We start from the raw sequence: 21,068 nt of genomic DNA, 5'->3' as shown, positions 1-21,068 counted from the left end.
GTTTATCTGTATCTCTGAAGCTTGTTGGAATGGATTTTTTAGATTTTTTGAAAATTACGTTTTTTTTTGCTAGCCTTCAAAATGGAACATATTTAGGCATATGTGTACGCTTTAATAGAATAAGATTCTAATGGGAATTTTAATGTTTCAGCTGTAGAATATGGATATAAATAATGATTGGGGTAAGTAATTTACATAATGATAATTAATAATAATAATTATTTAAATTATTATCATAATATAATTAAAATATAGAATATAGATTAATTTAGAATTTACTATAGATTTTAGATCTAAGTCTAAGTGAGTAATAATCTATTAATAGTAGACTATACTAATTCTAATCTATTCTAGTATCTAGAGCTAGATCTACATCTAGATTATAATGATTATTCTAGATCTAGACGACTAGACTTGACTAGACAGATGAGATATCTAGATATATTAGAATTAGATTGTTGAATCTTATCTTATAAAATACAGACATTACTTCGAAAAAAAGAAGATTATGTCCTATGGCTACGCGTCATGCATCTACTTATTTTATCATCTAGTATTCTAGTCATGCAATGACTTAAATTCTGCCAAGTTGAATCTTATCATTTTTATTTTACACCATGTGACATGTCATAATTATAATCAGATTACCAGTCATCATAACATGTTATGAATTAAAGATTACTAGACTCTAGATCTATATATGCGCAACAGAGCAAATCCTAAACCTCAGAATACACTGTGAGAAATATCTCCAACACCAAGAGAATCTTTTCCATGTCTTTATTGATTTCAAGAAAGCTTTCGATCGAGTATGGCACAGAGCACTCTGGGCGGCAATGGAAAAGTACAACATTAATAAAAACATAATCAAAGTTATTCAGAACCTCTACAAGGATGCCAAGAGTGCGGTGTATTTCAACAATAATATTGGGGACTGGTTCAAAACCACAGTTGGAGTAAGACAAGGCTGCCTACTGTCACCAACACTCTTCAATATCTTCCTTGAAAGGATAATGGAAGATGCCCTCGAGGGCTATGAAGGTACTGTTAGCATTTGAGGAAGAAGAATTACTAACTTGCGCTTCGCAGATGACATTGATGGCCTAGCAGGGACAGAAGAAGAACTACCTGACCTGGTGATGCGCATTGATAAGACTGCCGCAGCATATGGCATGCAAATAAATGCCGAAAAAAACTCAAATTATGACCAATAGCCATCAGGGCTTTAAAAGAGGCATCAGTATTGGAGGTGAAAAGCTAACTAGTGTTAACAGCTTCAAATACCTCGGAGCTATTGTCTCAGATGAGGGAACAAAACCCGAATTATTGGCCCGAATAGCACAGTCCACAGCAGCCCTTTCAAAACTTAAAATAATATGGAAAGATAAGGGCTTAACCCTCGGCACCAAAATCAGACTGATGCGCTCTCTGGTCATGGCCACATTTTTATATGCTTGCGAGTCGTGGACGTTGAATGCAGAGCTTGAGAGGAGGATCCTAGCAAATGGAATTGAGATGCTACAGAAGGATCCTAGGCATCACATTCAAAGACCGCATCACAAACCAAGAAATCAGAGACAGGGTTACTGTAGCGATCGGAGCCCATGACGACCTGCTAACTATTGTGAAAAGACGAAAGCTTAAAACCTTTGGTCACATTACAAGATCTACGGGGCTCGCAAAGACCTTACTTCTGGGAACAGTGCCAGGAAAAGAAGAAGAGGCAGACAGAAAAAGTGATGGGAGGACAACATTAAAGAATGGACAGGCCTGCCATTGAGAGAGGTTCTAAACAAGGCAAAAAAAGGGAGGAATGGAGAAAGACGGTCGACAAATCTTGCCTGGTGCCCCAACGGTCCAACAGACTAAGGGATAGGTAAAGGTAAAGATCTATATAAATCTAATTTACATCTTTGTCCAAACCTAATTAAATTAACTAATTTGGTAATGTGCATAGTGCATAATATCATTATGGCTTCTAAACAAAAAACTGCTGTAATTTGGAAGTTCAAAATATATAGAGATCTATGTAGGCCTATTAAAAGAAAAACATAATAAAAAGGCAAAAAAAAAAATACATCAAAAAGATATTATTTTTTTCTTTATGTAAATTTGATGCTTAAAAAAAACCACAACAACATGTAAAATAGAATAAATGAGACTGCATAGAGTTGATAAAGTAAGCTTACACTGTTACACTAGAAACAAACAGATAAGTTTAAAAGTCAGGCCACTGATTTTAGAGATTTAATGTTATTTAATTAAGAGAATTCAAAACATAGATGAAAAAATTACAATGAGACTAATAAAGCTTAAACTGACCCCATGGTACCAAACACAGGATTTTTTTTTTATAGTACTGGTAACTGAGGAAGGTTTATTACAGGCATGAGTTTGATCTTTTTGAAACTAATTCCTAAAAAAAGTTTTTTTCCTAGGCAACTTCAAAACTACTTTGTCAACTATCCAGAGATTCAGGGGAATGAAATCTTAGACTATTTATAATTAAGGTAAATTTGAGAAAAATAGTAATTTCTTGATTATGATTTTAAAACTGCTTTTTTCTATGACATATTTATTATAATGTAATAATGTTGTTGTTTTTTTCAGTTAAATTAAATTGATGCAAACAGTATTTACTTATTAACTTTGACTTACTGATTATCTATGATGAGTCTGGAATTATTATGTGTGCAGGATCTAAATTGTGGTGACCCATTCTGATTATTGTAAAAATGTTTTACATGTTTCAGATGTTCCTTCAGAGTTGAAAACAACTACATTCTAGCTTGAACGTCCCACAAGAAGATGTGGGATGGCAGCAGGCAGGGGTCTAACCTAGGATCATGGAGACCACCAAACGATAGTCCAGAGTGTATATGATTAATTGAGTAGACAAAGAAAGGATGGATTACTGGAGCTAAAAGAAGGCATAATTTTAACAATAGATTACTTTGGGGTAAGTTTCCGTAGCTGCCCCTACACTTTCTATGGTCTTATGTATTGGTTTTCTCTGTTGTTTTTTTTGGTCTCTATTACATACACAGTTTAGTTCATAATATAAAGATATTTATATTTAACTCTATATGAAAAAGTTTATGTTAATATGTATTACAAGTGCTATGCCCCTTTGCTTGGGTTTGAAATGCCCTCTGTGTCAAATGAGTTAGCCTTAGTCAAGATAGCAACATAAAAAAAAAAACATTCTTGAAAATGAACTCTACAAAACGAATATTTGTTCTAGTTTCTACTAGCCTTAATTAACAGTTGACTGTCTAGATTTTACTTTTCTGTTGAATGAAATTTAGATGTTTATTTATTTATTATTTTTCTTTGGTAACATAAAGCTTGCTCAGTGCTCAGTTTAAGCTCTTTGGGGAACATGTGGGGAGAAGCAGTATTTGGGAGAAGATTTCCATGCTGTTTCCAACCCTTACTTAACCCTTTCTGCAACATAGCTCAAGCCAAATCTAAATTGAAAACTTATGAAAATGTATGGTGCTTACTGGAATTCTAAATCCAGCCCCCTTGTTTATTGTTCACTATTTATTAAGTTTTGAAAGTGGCTGAGTTTGGAAAGACCTAATCAACTTTCTAACAAACAGCTCTGCTAGCTTGTAGACATCTAGGTGAACATATAAGGATATCTAGCATGTAATAAATTCTATGAAACTTTTAAAAGAATAAGTATATTATTATGAGGTTGTTTTTAGAATAAAGGCATATATTAATATATTTAAATAGTTTGTACATTTTGGAAAGTGTTATGCAAAAGTGATTCTGTTCACAGCTGCCATTATCCAAGGACATATGATTCTCTGGAGGCTTACATCACTGGAAAAAGTCTTTGGGCCCCTGAAGATTACAGTACATGTAATGCTGCAAAAGGAGGAGGATGCTGGGCCAGGGTAAACACTCCATAACATAATGACATAGTGAATGAATTAACATTTTATTTTAGTGTATAATAGTTGTAATTTTAGTCTAAAATATTTAAATAAATGTTACAGTATAAGCCAGTTCCTGAATTAGCTTGTCACAATGCACATTCAGCCAAAGTTAAAAATTCTTGAATAAAGTTATCTCTATTGTACTTAAGCTAGCTATATCCTGTATAGTCAAAAGATTGGCAGCAATTCTCTCTGCAAATGATGATGTGCTGATTCATAATGGAACATTTGATTTTTTAATGGGGGGGGGGGGAGGACTTGCTAAGTGGTTAAGTGCAACTGCTTTTAAGCTAGAGTTTTCAGGTTCAAATCTTGGTGAAGATTGTTTTTGAATTTCAGGATCTTAGAGTGCCTCAAGTCCATGCAATTCTAATGACATTAGTTGGGGAAGTAAAGAAGGTTTATCATTGTGCTGGCCATATCATGATACCTTTATAACTGTAGGCCACTGAAACAGATGACATTTACATCATCTGCCCTATAGATTCATCATCATCATCACTCCTTTGAGTTCCTTATGGAACATAGGGCCTCGACAAAAACACGCCACTCTCCACGGTCTCTTGCTAGCTTTTTGATGGTGTCCCAGCTCTTCCCGGTCTTCTCTGCTTCTTCAAGTACACTGCGTCGCCATGTTCTTTTTGGTCTTCCTCTGCGTCTTGTTCCCTGGGGGTTCCACTCTAAGGCCTGCCTAGCTCTGTTGCTGGTATCTTTTCTAAGGGTGTGACCAATCCATCTCCACTTCCTCTCTAAGATCTGCACTTCTATATTTTTCTGTCCACTCATCTCCCACAGTTTGGTGTTTTCTACTTTGTCATACCAGTGTATTTTTAGGATATTTCTCAGGCATCTGTTGATGAAGGTCTGTATTTTTTTTGTTGTGGCTTCAGTTGTTCTCCATGTTTCAGAACCATACAGTAGGACAGCCTTGACATTAGAGTTAAAGATTCTTAGTTTAGTCTTGTTTGATATGTAAGGAGATTTCCAGGTTGGTTTTAGCTGTGTAAATGTCTGACATGCTAGATTTATACGGCGTTTAATGTCTTCATCTGTTCCACCTGATATACTGACTACACTCCCAAGGTATATAAAATTTTCTACTTGGTCTATTGTCTGAGAATTCAATACTATGTCTCCACTTTGTTTATTGTTTACTTTAAGTACTTTAGTTTTTTGGTGGTTTATTTTAAGGCCTACTCTTTTTCCTACTTCGCTTAAAGCTGTGACCTTTTCTTGCATATCCTGTAGTCTGTGTGATAATAGGGCTATGTCATCAGCGAATTCCAGATCTTCCAGCTTTTGTGTGAGAGTCCATTGGATTCCTTTCCCTGCGTTAGAGTAGGCTTCTTTTGTGACCCAATCCAGTACTAGAAGGAACAGGAGTGGTGAAAGAAGACATCCCTGTTTGACTCCTGTTGTGACTGGAAATTCCTCTGACAGCTTGCCACAGTGGGTTACTTGGCAGGTGAAACCATCATAAAGGTTCTTGATTATGGTTATTATTTTATTGGGGATCCCATAATGTCTCATTACAGTCCAGATAGATTCTCTGTCGACACTATCAAAAGCTTTTTCAAAGTCAACAAAAGTTGCATGGAGAGGAGATTGCCATTCGACACATTGTTCTACAATTATCCTGAGTGTAGCTATTTGGTCAGCACAAGATCTCCCTTTTCTGAATCCGGCCTGTTCTTCCCTTAGGTGTTCATCACATGCTCCCTTTATTCTGTTTAGTAGGATTCTGCTAAAAATCTTGCTTGGTACTGACAGCAAAGTGATGCCTCGCCATTTCTCACATTGTGATAGATCTCCACTCTTTGGTATTTTTATTAGCAAGCCCTATAGATTGCAAGTTTTAAAAGGCATTCTTATTACATTTTAATCCGCAACTATTCTAAAAATTATAATCATTTTTTCAGACATTTTTTCTTTTCTGAGCCACTAAATTGATGATTATGTTAAATCAACAATTGATTTTAAAATAATATTTCTGATTTACTTTGATGCAAGAAAAGGCTAATATTATAAGCAATACTTACTATAGTCAAATTATGCACTTTTATAAAGTATGCTAAGCAGGCTTAAACAAAGCATAAAAAAAGAATATTTGCTATTGATCTTTTAGAAAATGGGGCTATAGAATATACAACTATCTATTTGTTATAATATTAATGAAGGTTTTTTTGTTTTTACATTTTATCCTCAAATTTAAATCAAAACTATGTCAATAGCTATATGTCTTCATAAGTTATAACTAATTTAACATGTATTTATCTTTGGAATGTTTGTAAATTGTTTTACATGTTTCGGATGTCCCTTCAGAGTTGAAGATAGTTTACTTCCTAGTCCAAAACTCCCGCAGGGTGACGGGGGATGGGAGTAGGCAGGGTTTGAACTAGAGACCATCGATAAATCCGATCGACAGTCCAGCGCGCAAACTGCATGACCTGGCAGTCAGGATCGTTATCTGGGTAACTATTGTCGGATAAATTGAAATAATGATTAAGTCTAGAAGAAGTAAAACTATGGCATGCATCCTGTCTGGAACTATCTATTCACCTAAATTAATTCCACTAACTTCGATAGTAAAGCAGTTTACTTGCTATGTTGTGAGTCTTTTTTTTTTAAAAAGATAAAAAAAAAAATGAAACATTTGTTGGTGCTTCTGCTCTGACACTGAAAAAAAAGTAGGTCTGTTGAAGTTAATGAATAATCTATTCACCTAAATTAATTCCACTAACTTCGATAGTAAAGCAGTTTACTTGCTATGTTGTGAGTCTTTTTTTTTTAAAAAGATAAAAAAAAAAAATGAAACATTTGTTGGTGCTTCTGCTCTGACACTGAAAAAAAAGTAGGTCTGTTGAAGTTAATGAATAATAAAAACAAAGAAGAATATCCAGATCATACATGATTACATTTTGTAGTGTCATTCAATAAGGAAATCTACTTGAATTTTAAGCATGTTTCTAACCCTAAATATTTACTATATAAATAAATTTTGTCTTTCATATAGTGCTACTTTCATGCTTATAGCATGCTCAGAGCACTATGGTCCAATCTCATTTGTGGACCAGTGGGAGTAGGTTTTCTAACTGCCTTAAAGCACTCAGTAAGCACAACTCAACTCGAGTAGTGTGTCGAACCTCTTGCCCCCTTCATAGGCAGCCAAGCTAAGCCAAGTTCAAGCGTAGTTGGCCTCTTGACCACGCTTCCTACTAGGCTCGATTGGTTACCTTGGTTGTGGAAAAGGAAATATTTAAAGTTCTTGAAGTGTTCAGTATCCTCATTTTGTAATTAAACCTGATGCATGATGGACATTAATATTTTTACTTTATATTTTCATATGTTTCCAACTGTGAATTGCCTCTTACTTTAAAATTTAGCTCTAGCTGGATAACTTTGTGCAATAGAAAAATTATGTTTAGATTTTGGAAATTATAATTTATGTGCTACATCTTAAATTCACTATATACTTGTAGAACTATTGCTTGGAATCTAATTGCAAGTTTCTACTGTCGACTGTCATACTAGATATGGTCTTATGACTGCATTAGAACCGAAACTATAATGGAATCTAATTGCAAGTTTCTACTGTCGACTGTCATACTAGATATGGTCTTATGACTGCATTAGAACCGAAACTATAATGTTTGCCCCCCCCCCCCTCCCTCCCTTCATATGGAAAGCAGGTAAATCTTTCATTTAGAGCCAAATTATATAACCCTTACCGTATTTATACAATAAAAGTGTACTGAGCATGTTATAGTAGAAAGAAGACACATTATAGAAATCTTATACATAAGAATTTGGATACCAAGAAAAAAAATCTTTTCTCTAGTGAAACTAGATCTGTATGGATAATGGTTTGCTTTTAATCTTTAACAATACAGCCAATCAACCTTACTGGTACATCTGGTAACAGGTACATCTCTTATGGCTAAAATGACCAGTGTGTGTGTTTTGTATCAAGGATATGCATGTTGTTGGTTTTGAAAAAATGTTTGATGTGACTGCCAAGGCTTTTTACAAATCTTTTGTATGTGTGTATGTGTTTTTTTTTTTTCTATTTTTTTAAATTTTGTATTGTAATCGGAATTCTTAAATGGTGGGAAAAAAATGTAAACCACTATTTTGACTGTCAAAAACAGTAAACCTAAAAAAAATGAATTTTGTAGTTTTAAACAAATTGAATCACACTTATAACATATATAAAATATAGATTTATAACATATTGAATCACACTTATAATACATACAGGCTGGCTGCCTGGTCGTGTGGTATATTGTTTGGACTTCTCGATGGTCCTGGGTTAATACCCTGCCTGCTGTCATCCTGCTGGAAGTTAGGACTAGGAAGTAAATTATCTTCAACTCTGAAGGAACAACTAAAATATGTGAAACATTTTACAAACATTTTTTTGTCTTCCTTTCTCAGCACATACAACTCAATTTACTTCTATTGGCTGGAAATATTTAAAGCATGACAGTGGCGTAGGTAAATTACCAAATAGTGGATCTTATGTTGGATTGATCAGCCCTGATGAACTGACCTGACCATTGTAATTGAAACCATAGTGAGTAATAATTTCTTAAAAGCACTCTTCTTACCTCCCTCCCCTCCCCTTAAGATTCTAAAGAAAAAATTTGTTAGCATGTTACATTACTAGACTGTAAGACTCTTTATGACATATCTGTCAGACATACCTACAGGTTGGAAAACTTATCTATTTGACATACCAAGATGACATATTAACTCTGATTAATAAAAGAAAAAAGTTTTTCAGACACAATCACTTTATTTGTATTTCAGACTCATGACCACTCTATCTGTATAGGTCCTGGTATACCCTGGGATGATGTTCACCCACAACTTTTAACTTGAAATCTTAAAGGAAGTTTTGTAAGTATATTTCATTAGATTCTTCTGCTTAAAATAATTTATAACAATAAAGAAAAAGTTAAAGACTGCTATTGCATGAGGCTTGTATTTAAAAAAAAAAAAAGAAAATATAATTACTGACAAATGAATTCAAAAGTTTGATGTCAGCTGGCAGAATATGAACCTGGCACCATTATTATTATTATTATTATAGCTTTTATATAGCACTACTTTCATGCTTATAGCATGCTCAGAGCGCTTTTTGGTCCAATCTCATTTGTGGACCGGTGGGGGGGAGGGGGTATCTAGGAGTTGGTTTTCTGTGCTGCCTTTGGGCGCTCAGTAAACACATCTCTGCCCGAGTCGGGTGTCGAACCTCGAGCCCCCTTCTAGGTAGCCAAGCCAAGTTCAAGCGCACTTGGCCTCTCGACCACGCTTCCCACCATTGTGAAAGATAATCCAGTGTGCATACTGCACAACCAGGCAGCCATCCAGTCTTAAAAAGAATGTGTTAATTAATCATTTTATTTAGTTTTAAATTAGACTGTTTTATGTTTTATTTGTATCTCTTTTCTATGGACTTTCTTTTGTTTTAACAATAATTTATTACCAGTTATATAAATTTAGTAAAATGTTTGCAGCTAAATATCACTACCATTGTTATCTTTAGGCTAAACTAACAAGCATGAATGTCTGGTACAGTAAGATAGGGTTAATGGTCAACCTGACATTATGGTTCATTCATTGGGACAGCTAATGGTGAGTCAATTCTATTTTTAAATATTAAATTAATCTGATGAATTCCTTTGACTCTTTTTGTATTAAGTATCAAACTTGGCAGTAAAACAAAGAGCAAGGAAAAGAAGCATAACTTAATTTATTTAGGTGATAGAGTAGCAGAGAAGGCCTAAAGTGTCTAATGCAGAACATTCTCAGGACATAAGCAATGTATTCATATCTTGTACCTTTGCTGAAATGTTAACAGACAGAAATTTAAAGTAGGGAATCCACCTGGGAAATAGTTTAAAGAGTGTTGGTAGACAAAAAGATTTTAAAAAAATAACCATAGACTTGCAATGAAAAAAAAAAGAGCCTACTGCTGTGCCACACCAGTTGGTTAAAAGAAAGACTTAGCAAAAGAAAATCTGGAGATGCTTTAGTAATAAATAAGTCAGCACTTTAATATTGTATTCATATATATATATATATTCATATTATCACATTCCATCTTTCACAGTTTGTGTCTGACCAAGCAGTTCTCAAGTTAGGGCTTGATGAAGTCTACAAACTGACCATTATATCTACTGGACAAAAAGGATCATATTCTGACCCCCTCCCTCCCAACCATTTCGTCTGCCTTATCTTGATGACTTTGAAGGTATACAATTTTTGAGAAAAAAATCAAAAAAAAAAAAAATTAAAAATGGAGGCGCCATGGTTAAACGGTAAAGCGCTTGGCTTCCAAACCGTGGATCCTAGGTACAAATCCTGGTGAAGACTAAGATTTTTAATTTCTGGATCTTTGGGCGCCTCTGAGTCCACACAGCTCTAATGGGTACCTGATGTTAGTTGGGGAAAAGTAAAGGCGGTTGGTCATTGTGCTGGCCACATGACACCCTTGTTAACCGTAGGCCACAGAAACAGATAACCTTTATATCATCTGCCATCTCTTATGTCATGAAAAAAATTATTAGAAGAGTTTATGACATTATGCTGATGTCACATGTTGATAGATGAATTCCCAAAACTTTTATGTACATAGAGCTGTTGAAAAAGGCAATTAGAGTTGAACTTAGTCCAACATAATTATTCCTTGAATGAAATTGGCTTTTCATTGTGAATATTTTTGTCCATTGCCACTGCAGAGAACCAAAAATGTAATGAAACTGTTCTTATTATCTCCTGCAATTTTAAAACTAACCTATTAAAATACTTTCTGTTAGTAAACTGAGCTTGAGAAAACATTATATAAAATGAATTAGACTGATACTTAAAAAAACTAAGCTTACTCTGTGTTGCTCAGAATCCTAAACATTTCTCTTTGAAACTTTTTGGAAGGAATCTTTTAATGATTAAAGCTGTGGTATATAAATAAGATGTAATTATTTTTATTTTTTAGGGTACAAATGCACTTGGAGCTTTTGATGGTGTTCTGTTCAATGCAACAATTCCCACATCTCCAGCAGCTGGCTTTGCAGCTATTGGCGCAGACAGTTATGGCTTGGATGATTTTGATAATTATCTGCTTCCGCTCTTCAAAACTGCCATGTTGCAGTTAATTCCTTGCCACTCTGGTACTGTGTGTGGTACAGAACCACCTTCACATTTATTTTTCTAATTAGACATTAAGCTTTCCATGTGCTGAAATTTAGCATTGTAGAACCATAACTATATTAACCTTTTAGATTGTTATCTTTCGTAATGTTAAGACTAGAAAACAAGATCTCAAAATTATATTTAGGACGATGATTACAATTACTTAGTCAATTACTTAGATAAAATAATTATAAAACAAAAGTTATATAAAGACATAATTATACAATGTTTATGTTTTGTATGTTCATAAAAATGTGTATAGCAGTGTTATGGAGTGTGTGTGTGGGTGTTTCCAAGGTAACGTTGAGAAATTAGCGATTGGTTGGTGGATATGCAGTGAGGATGGTGAAATTACAAAAATGGTCTAGTGTAATGCAAATTACCCAGGGATCTGAAACTGTACAGACAGGTTTTTTGTAGTGAGTTAGATTTTGTTTAAAATACCATTTTATGTTATTGCTACTAGATTTATTTCATTTCATCTAGGTTAGTATTAGGGTTAGTGTTATGTTGTAATAAAAGTTATATTTAGTTTTGTTTCAAAAAAGAAGTTTTTTCAAGTTTCACAATTAAATATATATATATATCCAAGCAGTAGTTCTCACCAAACTTTCATACACTGGCAGAACTACCTTAAAAAAAATGTTCTGCTGGAGGCTGGTGTGGGTAGTATAGAAGAAATACTTATTCAACAGCTGTGATGGGTTGGGGGGCGACTGCATGCCAAATGGTATCTTCAAGGATGGCGTAACGGGGTGCTCCTGTAAGCACTATAAAGATTAACTCAGGCACCTTTTTGCCATAGAGGAAAGTAGGTTGTAATAGGGTTTATGAAAACACTGCACTCATCCTTTATCTTCAGCATCATTATTATTATTAAACCATTACTCAAATTTTGCTTTGTTATTTTGCCATGTAGAGATTTACTGCTGGGGTGAACAATGCTTAAAAAAATACAAGTATGCTGTGTTTTTACTTTGGCCCAGCGGTGGCTCACACATTTATGTCTTTTGTATTTTTCTATTATACCAGTTCTGTTACTGTGCAAATGCAAAAAAAAAAAAAAATACAAGTTGTTGCACTATTGATATTTTTTATACTAATTTTTTATTTATATTATTATATATTTATTATTATCTAAGCATCTGTTTGTATTTGAGCTGGGTAATGAATATAGATTCTTAAATTTAATTGTTGTTTGTTGCTTTCCTCACTTTTAAACTGTGACTATGTAAATTTTGTCTAGATGGAGAATGGTAATGTATTAGTGTCAATGATTACATTGAGAATGGTAATGTCTTAGTGCCAATGATAACAGTGAGACAATCATTAGATTGAGGATGGTAATGTCTTAGTGTCAATGGTGTAACACTATGATTAGAGTGAGATGGACGAGATGATTTCAGTTCACGTAAAAATGGGTCTTACACATTGTCAAGCAAAGAGGTACCATTTTTGATCACACGACCACGTTTTTTTTAGTAAGTTAGCGCCATGATGTATCAAGAGACGGAGGTGTCTCTGTTTTATGAAATTGGATTAAATAATATGAGTACCTAATTGGAGCTTTTTCTATGGATGTAGTTTGTATTTGATATGAAATAATTCGTGATGCTATTTTATGGCTGAGATTGCCTACTTTCTGAACTATTATTTGATGTAATAAATATTTGTCTGACAGAGAGGTGTTTGTAATTATTTTATCCATAATATGTAATGTGTTTAATTAAGAATACAAGAACACTACATCAAGGCTGGAAGAGGCCTTAATACCATTCAATCAACATTCACACCATTCAAGACAGTACAAATGGTTAGATTGAGAATGGTAATGTCTTAGTGTCAATAATTACATTGAGGATAGCAATGTCTTAGTGTCAATGATTATATTGAAAATGGTAATGTCTTAGTGTCAATGATTAGATTGGGAATGGTAATGACTTAGTGTCAATGATTAGATTGAGAATGGTAATGTCTTAGTGTCAATGATTAGATTGAGAATGGTAATGTCTTAGTGTCGATGATTACATTGAGAATGGTAATGTCTTAGTGTCAATGATTACATTGAGAATGGTAATGTCTTAGTGTCATTGATTACATTGAGAATGTTATGTCAATGATTAGATTGAGAATGGTAATGTCTTAGTATCAATGATTAGATTGAGAATGGAAACATCTTAACCTCATTGATTAGATTGAGAATGGTAATGACTTAATGTCAATGATTAGATTGAGAATGGTAATGACTTAGTGTCAATGATTAGATTAAGAATGGTTATGTCTTAGTGTCAATGATTAGATTGAGAATGGTAATGTCTTAGTTTCGATGATTACATTGAGAATGGTAATGTCTTAGTGTCAATGATTAGTTTGAGAATGGTAATGCCTTAGTTTCAATGATTAGATTGAGAATGGTTATGTCTTAGTGTCAATGATTAGATTTAGAATGGTAATGTCTTAGTTTCGATGATTACATTGAGAATGGTAATGTCTTAGTGTCATTGATTACATTGAGAATGTTATGTCAATGATTAGATTGAGAATGGTAATGTCTTAGTGTCAATGATTACATTGACAATGTTATGTCAATGATTAGATTGAGAATGGTAATGTCTTAGTGTCAATGATTAGATTGAGAATGGAAACATCTTAACCTCAATGATTAGATTGAGAATGGTAATGACTTAGTGTCAATGATTAGATTAAGAATGGAAGGTCTTAGTGTCAATGATTACTTTGAGAATGGTAATGTCATAGTGTCAATGATTACATTGAGAATGTTATGTCAATTTTTAGATTAAGAAGGTAATTTTTTAGTGTCAATGATTAGATTGAGAATGGTAATGCCTTAGTGTCAATGATTAGATTGAGAATGGTAATGTCTTAGTGTCAATGATTAGATTGAGAATGGTAATGTCTTAGTGTCAATGATTACATTGAGAATGGTAATGTCTTAGTGTCATTGATTACATTGAGAATGTTATGTCAATGACTAGATTGAGAATGGTAATGTCTTAGTGTCAATGATTAGATTGAGAATGGAAACATCTTAACCTCATTGATTAGATTGAGAATGGTAATGACTTAGTGTCAATGATTAGATTGAGAATGGTAATGACTTAGTGTCAATGATTAGATTAAGAATGGAAGGTCTTAGTGTCAATTAGATTGGGAATGGTAATGTCTTAGTGTCAATGATTAGTGTCAATGATTAGATTAAGAATGGAAGGTCTTAGTGTCAATTAGATTGGGAATGGTAATGTCTTAGTGTCAATGATTAGATTGAGAATGGTAATGTCTTAGTGTCAATGATTAGATTGAGAATGGAAACATCTTAACCTCATTGATTAGATTGAGAATGGAAATGACTTAGTGTCAATGATTACATTGAGAATGGTAATGACTTAGTGTCAATGATTACATTGAGAATGGTAATGACTTAGTGTCATTGATTACATTGAGAATGGTAATGACTTAGTGTCAATGATTACATTGAGAATGGTAATGACTTAGTGTCAATGATTACATTGAGAATGGTAATGACTTAGTGTCATTGATTACATTGAGAATGTTATGTCAATGATTAGATTGAGAATGGTAATGTCTTAGTGTCAATGATTAGATTGAGAATGGAAACATCTTAACCTCATTGATTAGATTGAGAATGGTAATGACTTAGTGTCAATGATTAGATTGAGAATGGTAATGACTTAGTGTCAATGATTAGATTGAGAATGGTAATGTCTTAGTGTCAATGATTAGATTGAGAATGGTAATGACTTAGTGTCAATGATTAGATTAAGAATGGAAGGTCTTAGTGTCAATTAGATTGGGAATGGTAATGACTTAGTGTCAATGATTAGATTGAGAATGGTAATGTCTTAGTGTCAATGATTAGATTGAGAATGGTAATGTCTTAGTGTCAATGATTAGATTGAGAATGGTAATGTCTTAGTGTCAATGATTAGATTGAGAATGGAAACATCTTAACCTCATTGATTACTTTGAGAATGGTAATGTCTTAGTGTCAATGATTAGATTGAGAATGGTAATGTCTTAGTGTCAATGATTAGATTGAGAATGGTAATGTCTTAGTGTCAATGATTAGATTGAGAATGGAAACATCTTAACCTCATTGATTACTTTGAGAATGGTAATGTCATAGTGTCAATGATTACATTGAGAATTTTATGTCAATTTTTAGATTAAGAAGGTAATTTTTTAGTGTCAATGATTAGATTGAGAATGGTAATGCCTTAGTGTCAATGATTAGATTGAGAATGGTAATGTCTTAGTGTCAATGATTAGATTGAGAATGGTAATGTCTTAGTGTCAATGATTAGATTGAGAATGGTAATGCCTTAGTGTCAATGATTAGATTGAGAATGGTAATGTCTTAGTGTCAATGATTAGATTGAGAATGGTAATGACTTAGTGTCAATGATAAGATTGAGAATTGTTATGTTTAAGTGTCAATGATGACTGACTAAGTTTTGGAGGATGTCAGGAGGAGCATACCAGTTTACAGCAACTTCTATTAGTGACCATAAAAAGAGCAATGAAAAAAGGGCCTTAAAAGTTAATCAATTACAATCTTAGAAGCCCAACTACAAAGTACTGTTAAGTAGTAAACTCACTTTAATTTTTATAATAATACTTTGAAAAAGTTTTCTCTATTAAATCAATTATTTTATAAGAGTTAAACATACATTCTCTATGAAGAAAATATGGTTACAGGAGGCGAATCACAATATAATCATCTGTAGTGTAAACAAAATGTTACTTCGTGACCAAAGATTTGTTAATTTCACACAAAAATAAGCACAATGTCATTGTATTCACAAGAATTCATTCAATCTCGTTTTCACTATGCATGAAGATAAACATATTCACATTTTCTAAAGACTCAGGCATTCAAAATTTTGCACAATGTCATTTTATTTGTACACGAAGGTAGCTGCAAAGTCTTGGAAAAAAAAAGACTATATCTAGATCATTAAATTAAGCTTGGTCTAAGACTACCTTGTTTCTCATTATATCTTTTATACTTTGCTAATCTACTTATAAGTCATTAAGCTGCTTGGCTTTGTAGCACTGGCAAAGATATATATATATATTGTAACGTTTCTCACTACCCAGATTCTCTGCAAACTGTACCACACGACACAACCAATTCAAAGAACTTGACAACTCAGGGCTGAGTAACAGTTTAATATCAAATATAGACATTACTATTAGGATTTTATAACATTAGCCAATTGCGATTGAACTTGGTCCGTGAACGAATAAAAAATTATGGTTGGGGTTCGATGCTTAGTGGAGAATCTTATTAGGGGGTTGCAGCACTAAAAAGGTTGAGAACCGCTGGCCTTTCTCAAGAGTTGCCCTGGCTGTAAACGTCATTGTCTAGGGGGCTGGGTAACTGGAAAGCGACTCTAAGCCTTAGTTAGCTTCTTGACGACAGAAACATCTTAACTTGTAAAAGTGTAACATGAACATACAGGGCTAAATTTAACTATGTGGAGGCCCCCGGGGAGAAATTTTGTAGAGCCCCGTACACTTTTTCAAAATCATAAATTAAAAAATCCACTTATTAATAATAAAACTATATGCCATGTTTTGGAAGAAAGAAACAAAGTAGGCCTGCTTGTAAATTTATTCTACTTTATACTTTATAGACTCTTAAACGAAATTTTTATTGTATTTTTTTAGTTAAACAAAGAAGGTACATTTAATTTATCTTTGAGTTTGTGGAGGGTAAGGTCCTGGTTTGACGCACTGCCGTAGAGATTCGAAACTGCATTTCTAAGTTGTAAGCATGATACAAGCATACACTTCTTTCTTGTCAATCGTAAAATTTAAAGTTTTATCGGACACAATGTTCTAAACAAAAAACCAACAAACATAAAAGTGGCTGAAACGTCAAAATTTTGAGACTTAAAATCTTGTGGAGGCCCCTTTCTTGTGGATTCACTGGGACAGTAGCTCCACCATGTCCTGTCCTAAATCCGGCCCTATGAACATAGGCTACTCTTTAAATAGACACATCTCAGAACTTTATAGTTAATGAAACACTTTATTAACTATTCTACGTATTTACGTATTAAGTAGTACGTCCCGTACGCAGATAAACGCAAAAGAAAATACAACGCTCACCAACAAGGACTATCTACGATAAGACTTTCCTACTAATAAGCTCTCGACTTACTCAAACCCAAACTATAGTCTAAACTAACCCTCTGAAAGTATAAGCACTCTCTCTCATTTGTGCCCCAGTCACCAACTCGCTCTCTCATCTGTCCTTACACACATTCACCTGGACCTCGTGCAACTATGAATTTAGCCCTACCATTATAATAACTAACACGGTTTGTTACACTGGTCTGTAAAAGATTAGTTACTTTATGTAAAACTGGGTGTGTATGATGTGTCTGTCAGATGGACTAGTAAGCAATCAATGAAATAATTACACGTAAGTAACATATCCGGTGGCGCTATGGTTGAGTAGTTAAGTGCTTGACTTCAAAACCTGGGGTCCTGGGTTCGAGTCTTGGTGAAGACTGGGATTTTTTAATTTCGGGATTTTTAAGCGGTCGGTCGTTGTGCTCTATAGCTGTTGGCGAACTATAATAATTTTCTCTGAGTGCTGTGCAAACTGCGTTGGTAGCCTAATAATTTAAAGTCGTAGAATAAGCCAATCATAACTGTAATTAATCAACTTTTTACTTGACAGCCAATTAAATTAGTCCACCGATATCTCATCAGTCGAATCTACACCTGTTTATTATTTAAATTTGTTTTGAGGTCAATTAACAAACCTATTAAAGCACATCTTGTTTATTCTTTATTATGATATTGTGTTCAGATATGAGGTGATGAAGACAATACAATATTTTATTTTACAAAAACATTTTCTTTTAGTTTACAATCTACTTCACATTATCTTCCTTACTAACTCTAATATTTTCACATGCATTTAAAGCTTAAATATATATAGATTACAGACATAACTTCAAAAGAGAAGATAAATACGTCCTACGCATTTCATGTTTAAATCTAGTCAGTGGCGTCACTATGGGGAGAGGCGTGGGGTGCAAAGCCGCACCGGGTGGCACCCATCAGGGGGTGACACCCAAGTCGAGAAAATGCACTTTCCCAAAAAAAACAACTTTTAAAAATACAAATTTCTACCTCGAATGTTTCTCACATTTTAGAATCAGCATGTACTAAACTTTCTGAATTCAGTTTGATTTGACTAGTAATTTTCCTATTATGAGAAAAATATTACGTTGTACACGCCACGGGAAAGAGATTATGAAGCTCAGAAATGTAGAAAAACGTTTGGCACCCGGGGATCCCCCCAGACAACTCTGAGTGAGATTAAGGCGCTCCCCCTTAACAAATTATCTGATCAGTTGAGTGGCGAAAGTAACATTTTATTAATGCAAAATGTTGAGAAACACATTGACATAAGCGCTCGCGCGCTATTCGACACATAGGGCTGCAAGCTTTCTCCACAGCTACTTTCTGTAACGGACTTAGGTTAGTTCTTTGAGAGCTAATTTATGCCCAAACTGTAGTTCTCTACAAGCGTACAATTATTATAAAGTACACTCAACGGAGTAGAAAATTAGTATTTATTTACTGCAAACAATATAATATATAATATAATATATTACATAAGGGTATCATGACACATCATAGCATTACCCCAAATATTCAGTACGCACACATAGCAAGAATAATAATATAATATCTCCTTACTCTAGGCATAATAACCGAAAAACAATCACCAACACCCTACTCAGACAAGGTCAGCTTTCTGACTAGACGGACCACAGGAAACCTTATTGTCCCCCCCCCCCCTTGAAAAACCCCGTGCTAAAAACAATCTACAACTCAACTAATAAAATAAACAAACACACACACACAATTTCACTTTTTACACACCCCTCTCTTGACAATATACAATTGGGGCATTTAAATAGCCCCTCAAAGAACTAACCTAAGTCCGTTACACTTTCCTCTTGAATCGGTGTGACACCATGATTAAACGTTGACGGCATGTTTTTGCGCTCCTCTTTTCGGCTTTCGTGTTAAGGATGTTTCGTCTTGTCTAATTGTCACAGTCTTAGTTGATATTGCATGATCTAAAGTTCACGTCATGTTAAGAGTTTAAAAGACACGTGGAATTCCTGATGTAGAAAACAGGAAGTAGAATGAATAAAGTTGACTTTTTCAGTCAAGTCAAGTCAGTAAGGTTTTGCTCCCGGTCCAGGAAGGTTGGACGTTGCTTCCTGGACTGGTGTATATATATGTATATAGGATGAAAGTCGATGGACTAATGATTGTTGATTAATAATATTTGAGAGTTGATTTCATTATGTGCTTATTGAATATTAAGGTATTATTCGTATTTCAATGGATATCTATAGTTGAAGCTCCAGTGTCACTAGTAGTAATTGTTCTTATTGTTACCCGCTGAGATGCGGACGTGATTGATACATTTGATACCGCTGCTATGCGGATAGGATTGTTTATTATTTCTTGACTTGTAGCACTAACAAGGAGTGCAGTGCATTATTATTGTAGTAAAATAAACTTCATGTTTGTCTGCTGAAACGAGCTTCAGTTAGTTTATAATATTCGTCTTGTCACGTGTCTAGAGTACTTCAGGAAGCAAGAACTCAGCATTACACATTGACACTAATGATATATCTCACAAATGTCAATCGACGTTCAGTCGCCTCTTTCCGTAGACGGCGAATGCCTGTGCTGGAAAATATTTCTCTATTGGTAGCATTATCTCGGTATGTTATTCAAATGATCCTTCTCAGCCGTCACTGCTCAGTCTTTTTTCAAGGTGGCGTTGGGACAATGATTGTTTTGAGTAGGTGGATTTCATCTCCAAGCTAATTGATTTGTTTGTTCAAATTGGCCGGGCTTTTTGCTCCTGCTTTCCAATCCGTGATAACACTGCCTAAATTCGGGTGTAACAAATCAATAATTTAGCTTACAGTTTTATTGTTCAATTTTAAGAAACAAAAAAAAACCACAGTAGTTGTTTGTTTTTAGGGAGAGATTTCGTTTTCCTTGGGGTGGGGGGGGGGGGTGACACCGACCCTAGTGACGCCACTGAATCTAGCCATGCATGTTAATCAATAATATAAACTTTAGCCTACTAAGTAGTTGGTTATCCTGGCTGATACCACACTCTAATTTTTAGTACCCATTAGAGTTTGGTGGACTTAGAGGTATCATAAATATTCTGAATCTCAAAGCCCTTGTCTTTACCAGGTTCAGAAGTCATGTGTTGTAACCTTCAGCCATTAAATCACCTAATTAAAGATGTAGTCAAAGAAGTGTATACTAAAAAAAAATGTATATGGGTTAAATACATTTTGTCGCATCATAACCTCAAAATGAATTTTTAAAATTTTTTTTTTTTTTTCGACCACATTTTTCACCTGCGGTCACATCATTCTTTTTTTATGAAAATTAAACATATTGAAAATTTTTGCAGCCTATTATCTATGATATACTATCAATAAACTACACGTGAAAAATTATTAGTCTAAATTATACAGAACTAAAGATTTTGAGATTTCTTGTGGACAACATGCACCTAAAAATACATTTTGAGAAAAACGCATTTAAAGTTTTTAAAATGATATAAAATATTTATTGCAACCATAAAAATGAAAAAAAAAGGGAATATTTACATAATATAACATAATAGATAATAAAAAAAAACTATTCATTAAAATGGCCTGATTGATAGGTTGGACCTTCTAGAACCTCTGCCCGGTGCTCATGCTCAATTCTTCGCTTTTTCAATTTTTTTCTCCTGGACACTAATGTGATTGATCTTCTTTTTCTAACAACAAGCTGTAGTTTGACATTTTGCTTTTTCTCACTAGAAGA

General features: G+C 34.1%; 2 long non-coding RNA genes across 2 annotated transcripts; both read left to right on the top strand.

The window, feature by feature from the left end:
• Window positions 1–10: 10 nt before the first annotated feature.
• Window positions 11–2,953, top strand: LOC129921917 (uncharacterized). Its single transcript, XR_008773866.1, has 3 exons — window positions 11–182; window positions 2,439–2,510; window positions 2,754–2,953. It is a non-coding gene; the product is annotated as an uncharacterized LOC129921917 (long non-coding RNA).
• A 599-nt stretch (window positions 2,954–3,552) lies between these two features.
• LOC129922151 (uncharacterized) lies at window positions 3,553–12,824 on the top strand. The gene is made up of 6 exons (XR_008774124.1): window positions 3,553–3,908; window positions 8,385–8,523; window positions 8,760–8,849; window positions 9,499–9,587; window positions 10,066–10,206; window positions 10,948–12,824. It is a non-coding gene; the product is annotated as an uncharacterized LOC129922151 (long non-coding RNA).
• The last annotated feature ends 8,244 nt before the right edge of the window (window positions 12,825–21,068 follow it).

This window comes from Biomphalaria glabrata, chromosome 12 (assembly GCF_947242115.1).
Source record: "Biomphalaria glabrata chromosome 12, xgBioGlab47.1, whole genome shotgun sequence".
NCBI classification, from domain to species: Eukaryota; Metazoa; Mollusca; class Gastropoda; family Planorbidae; genus Biomphalaria; species Biomphalaria glabrata.
This window is presented reverse-complemented; position numbering and strand designations above follow the sequence as displayed.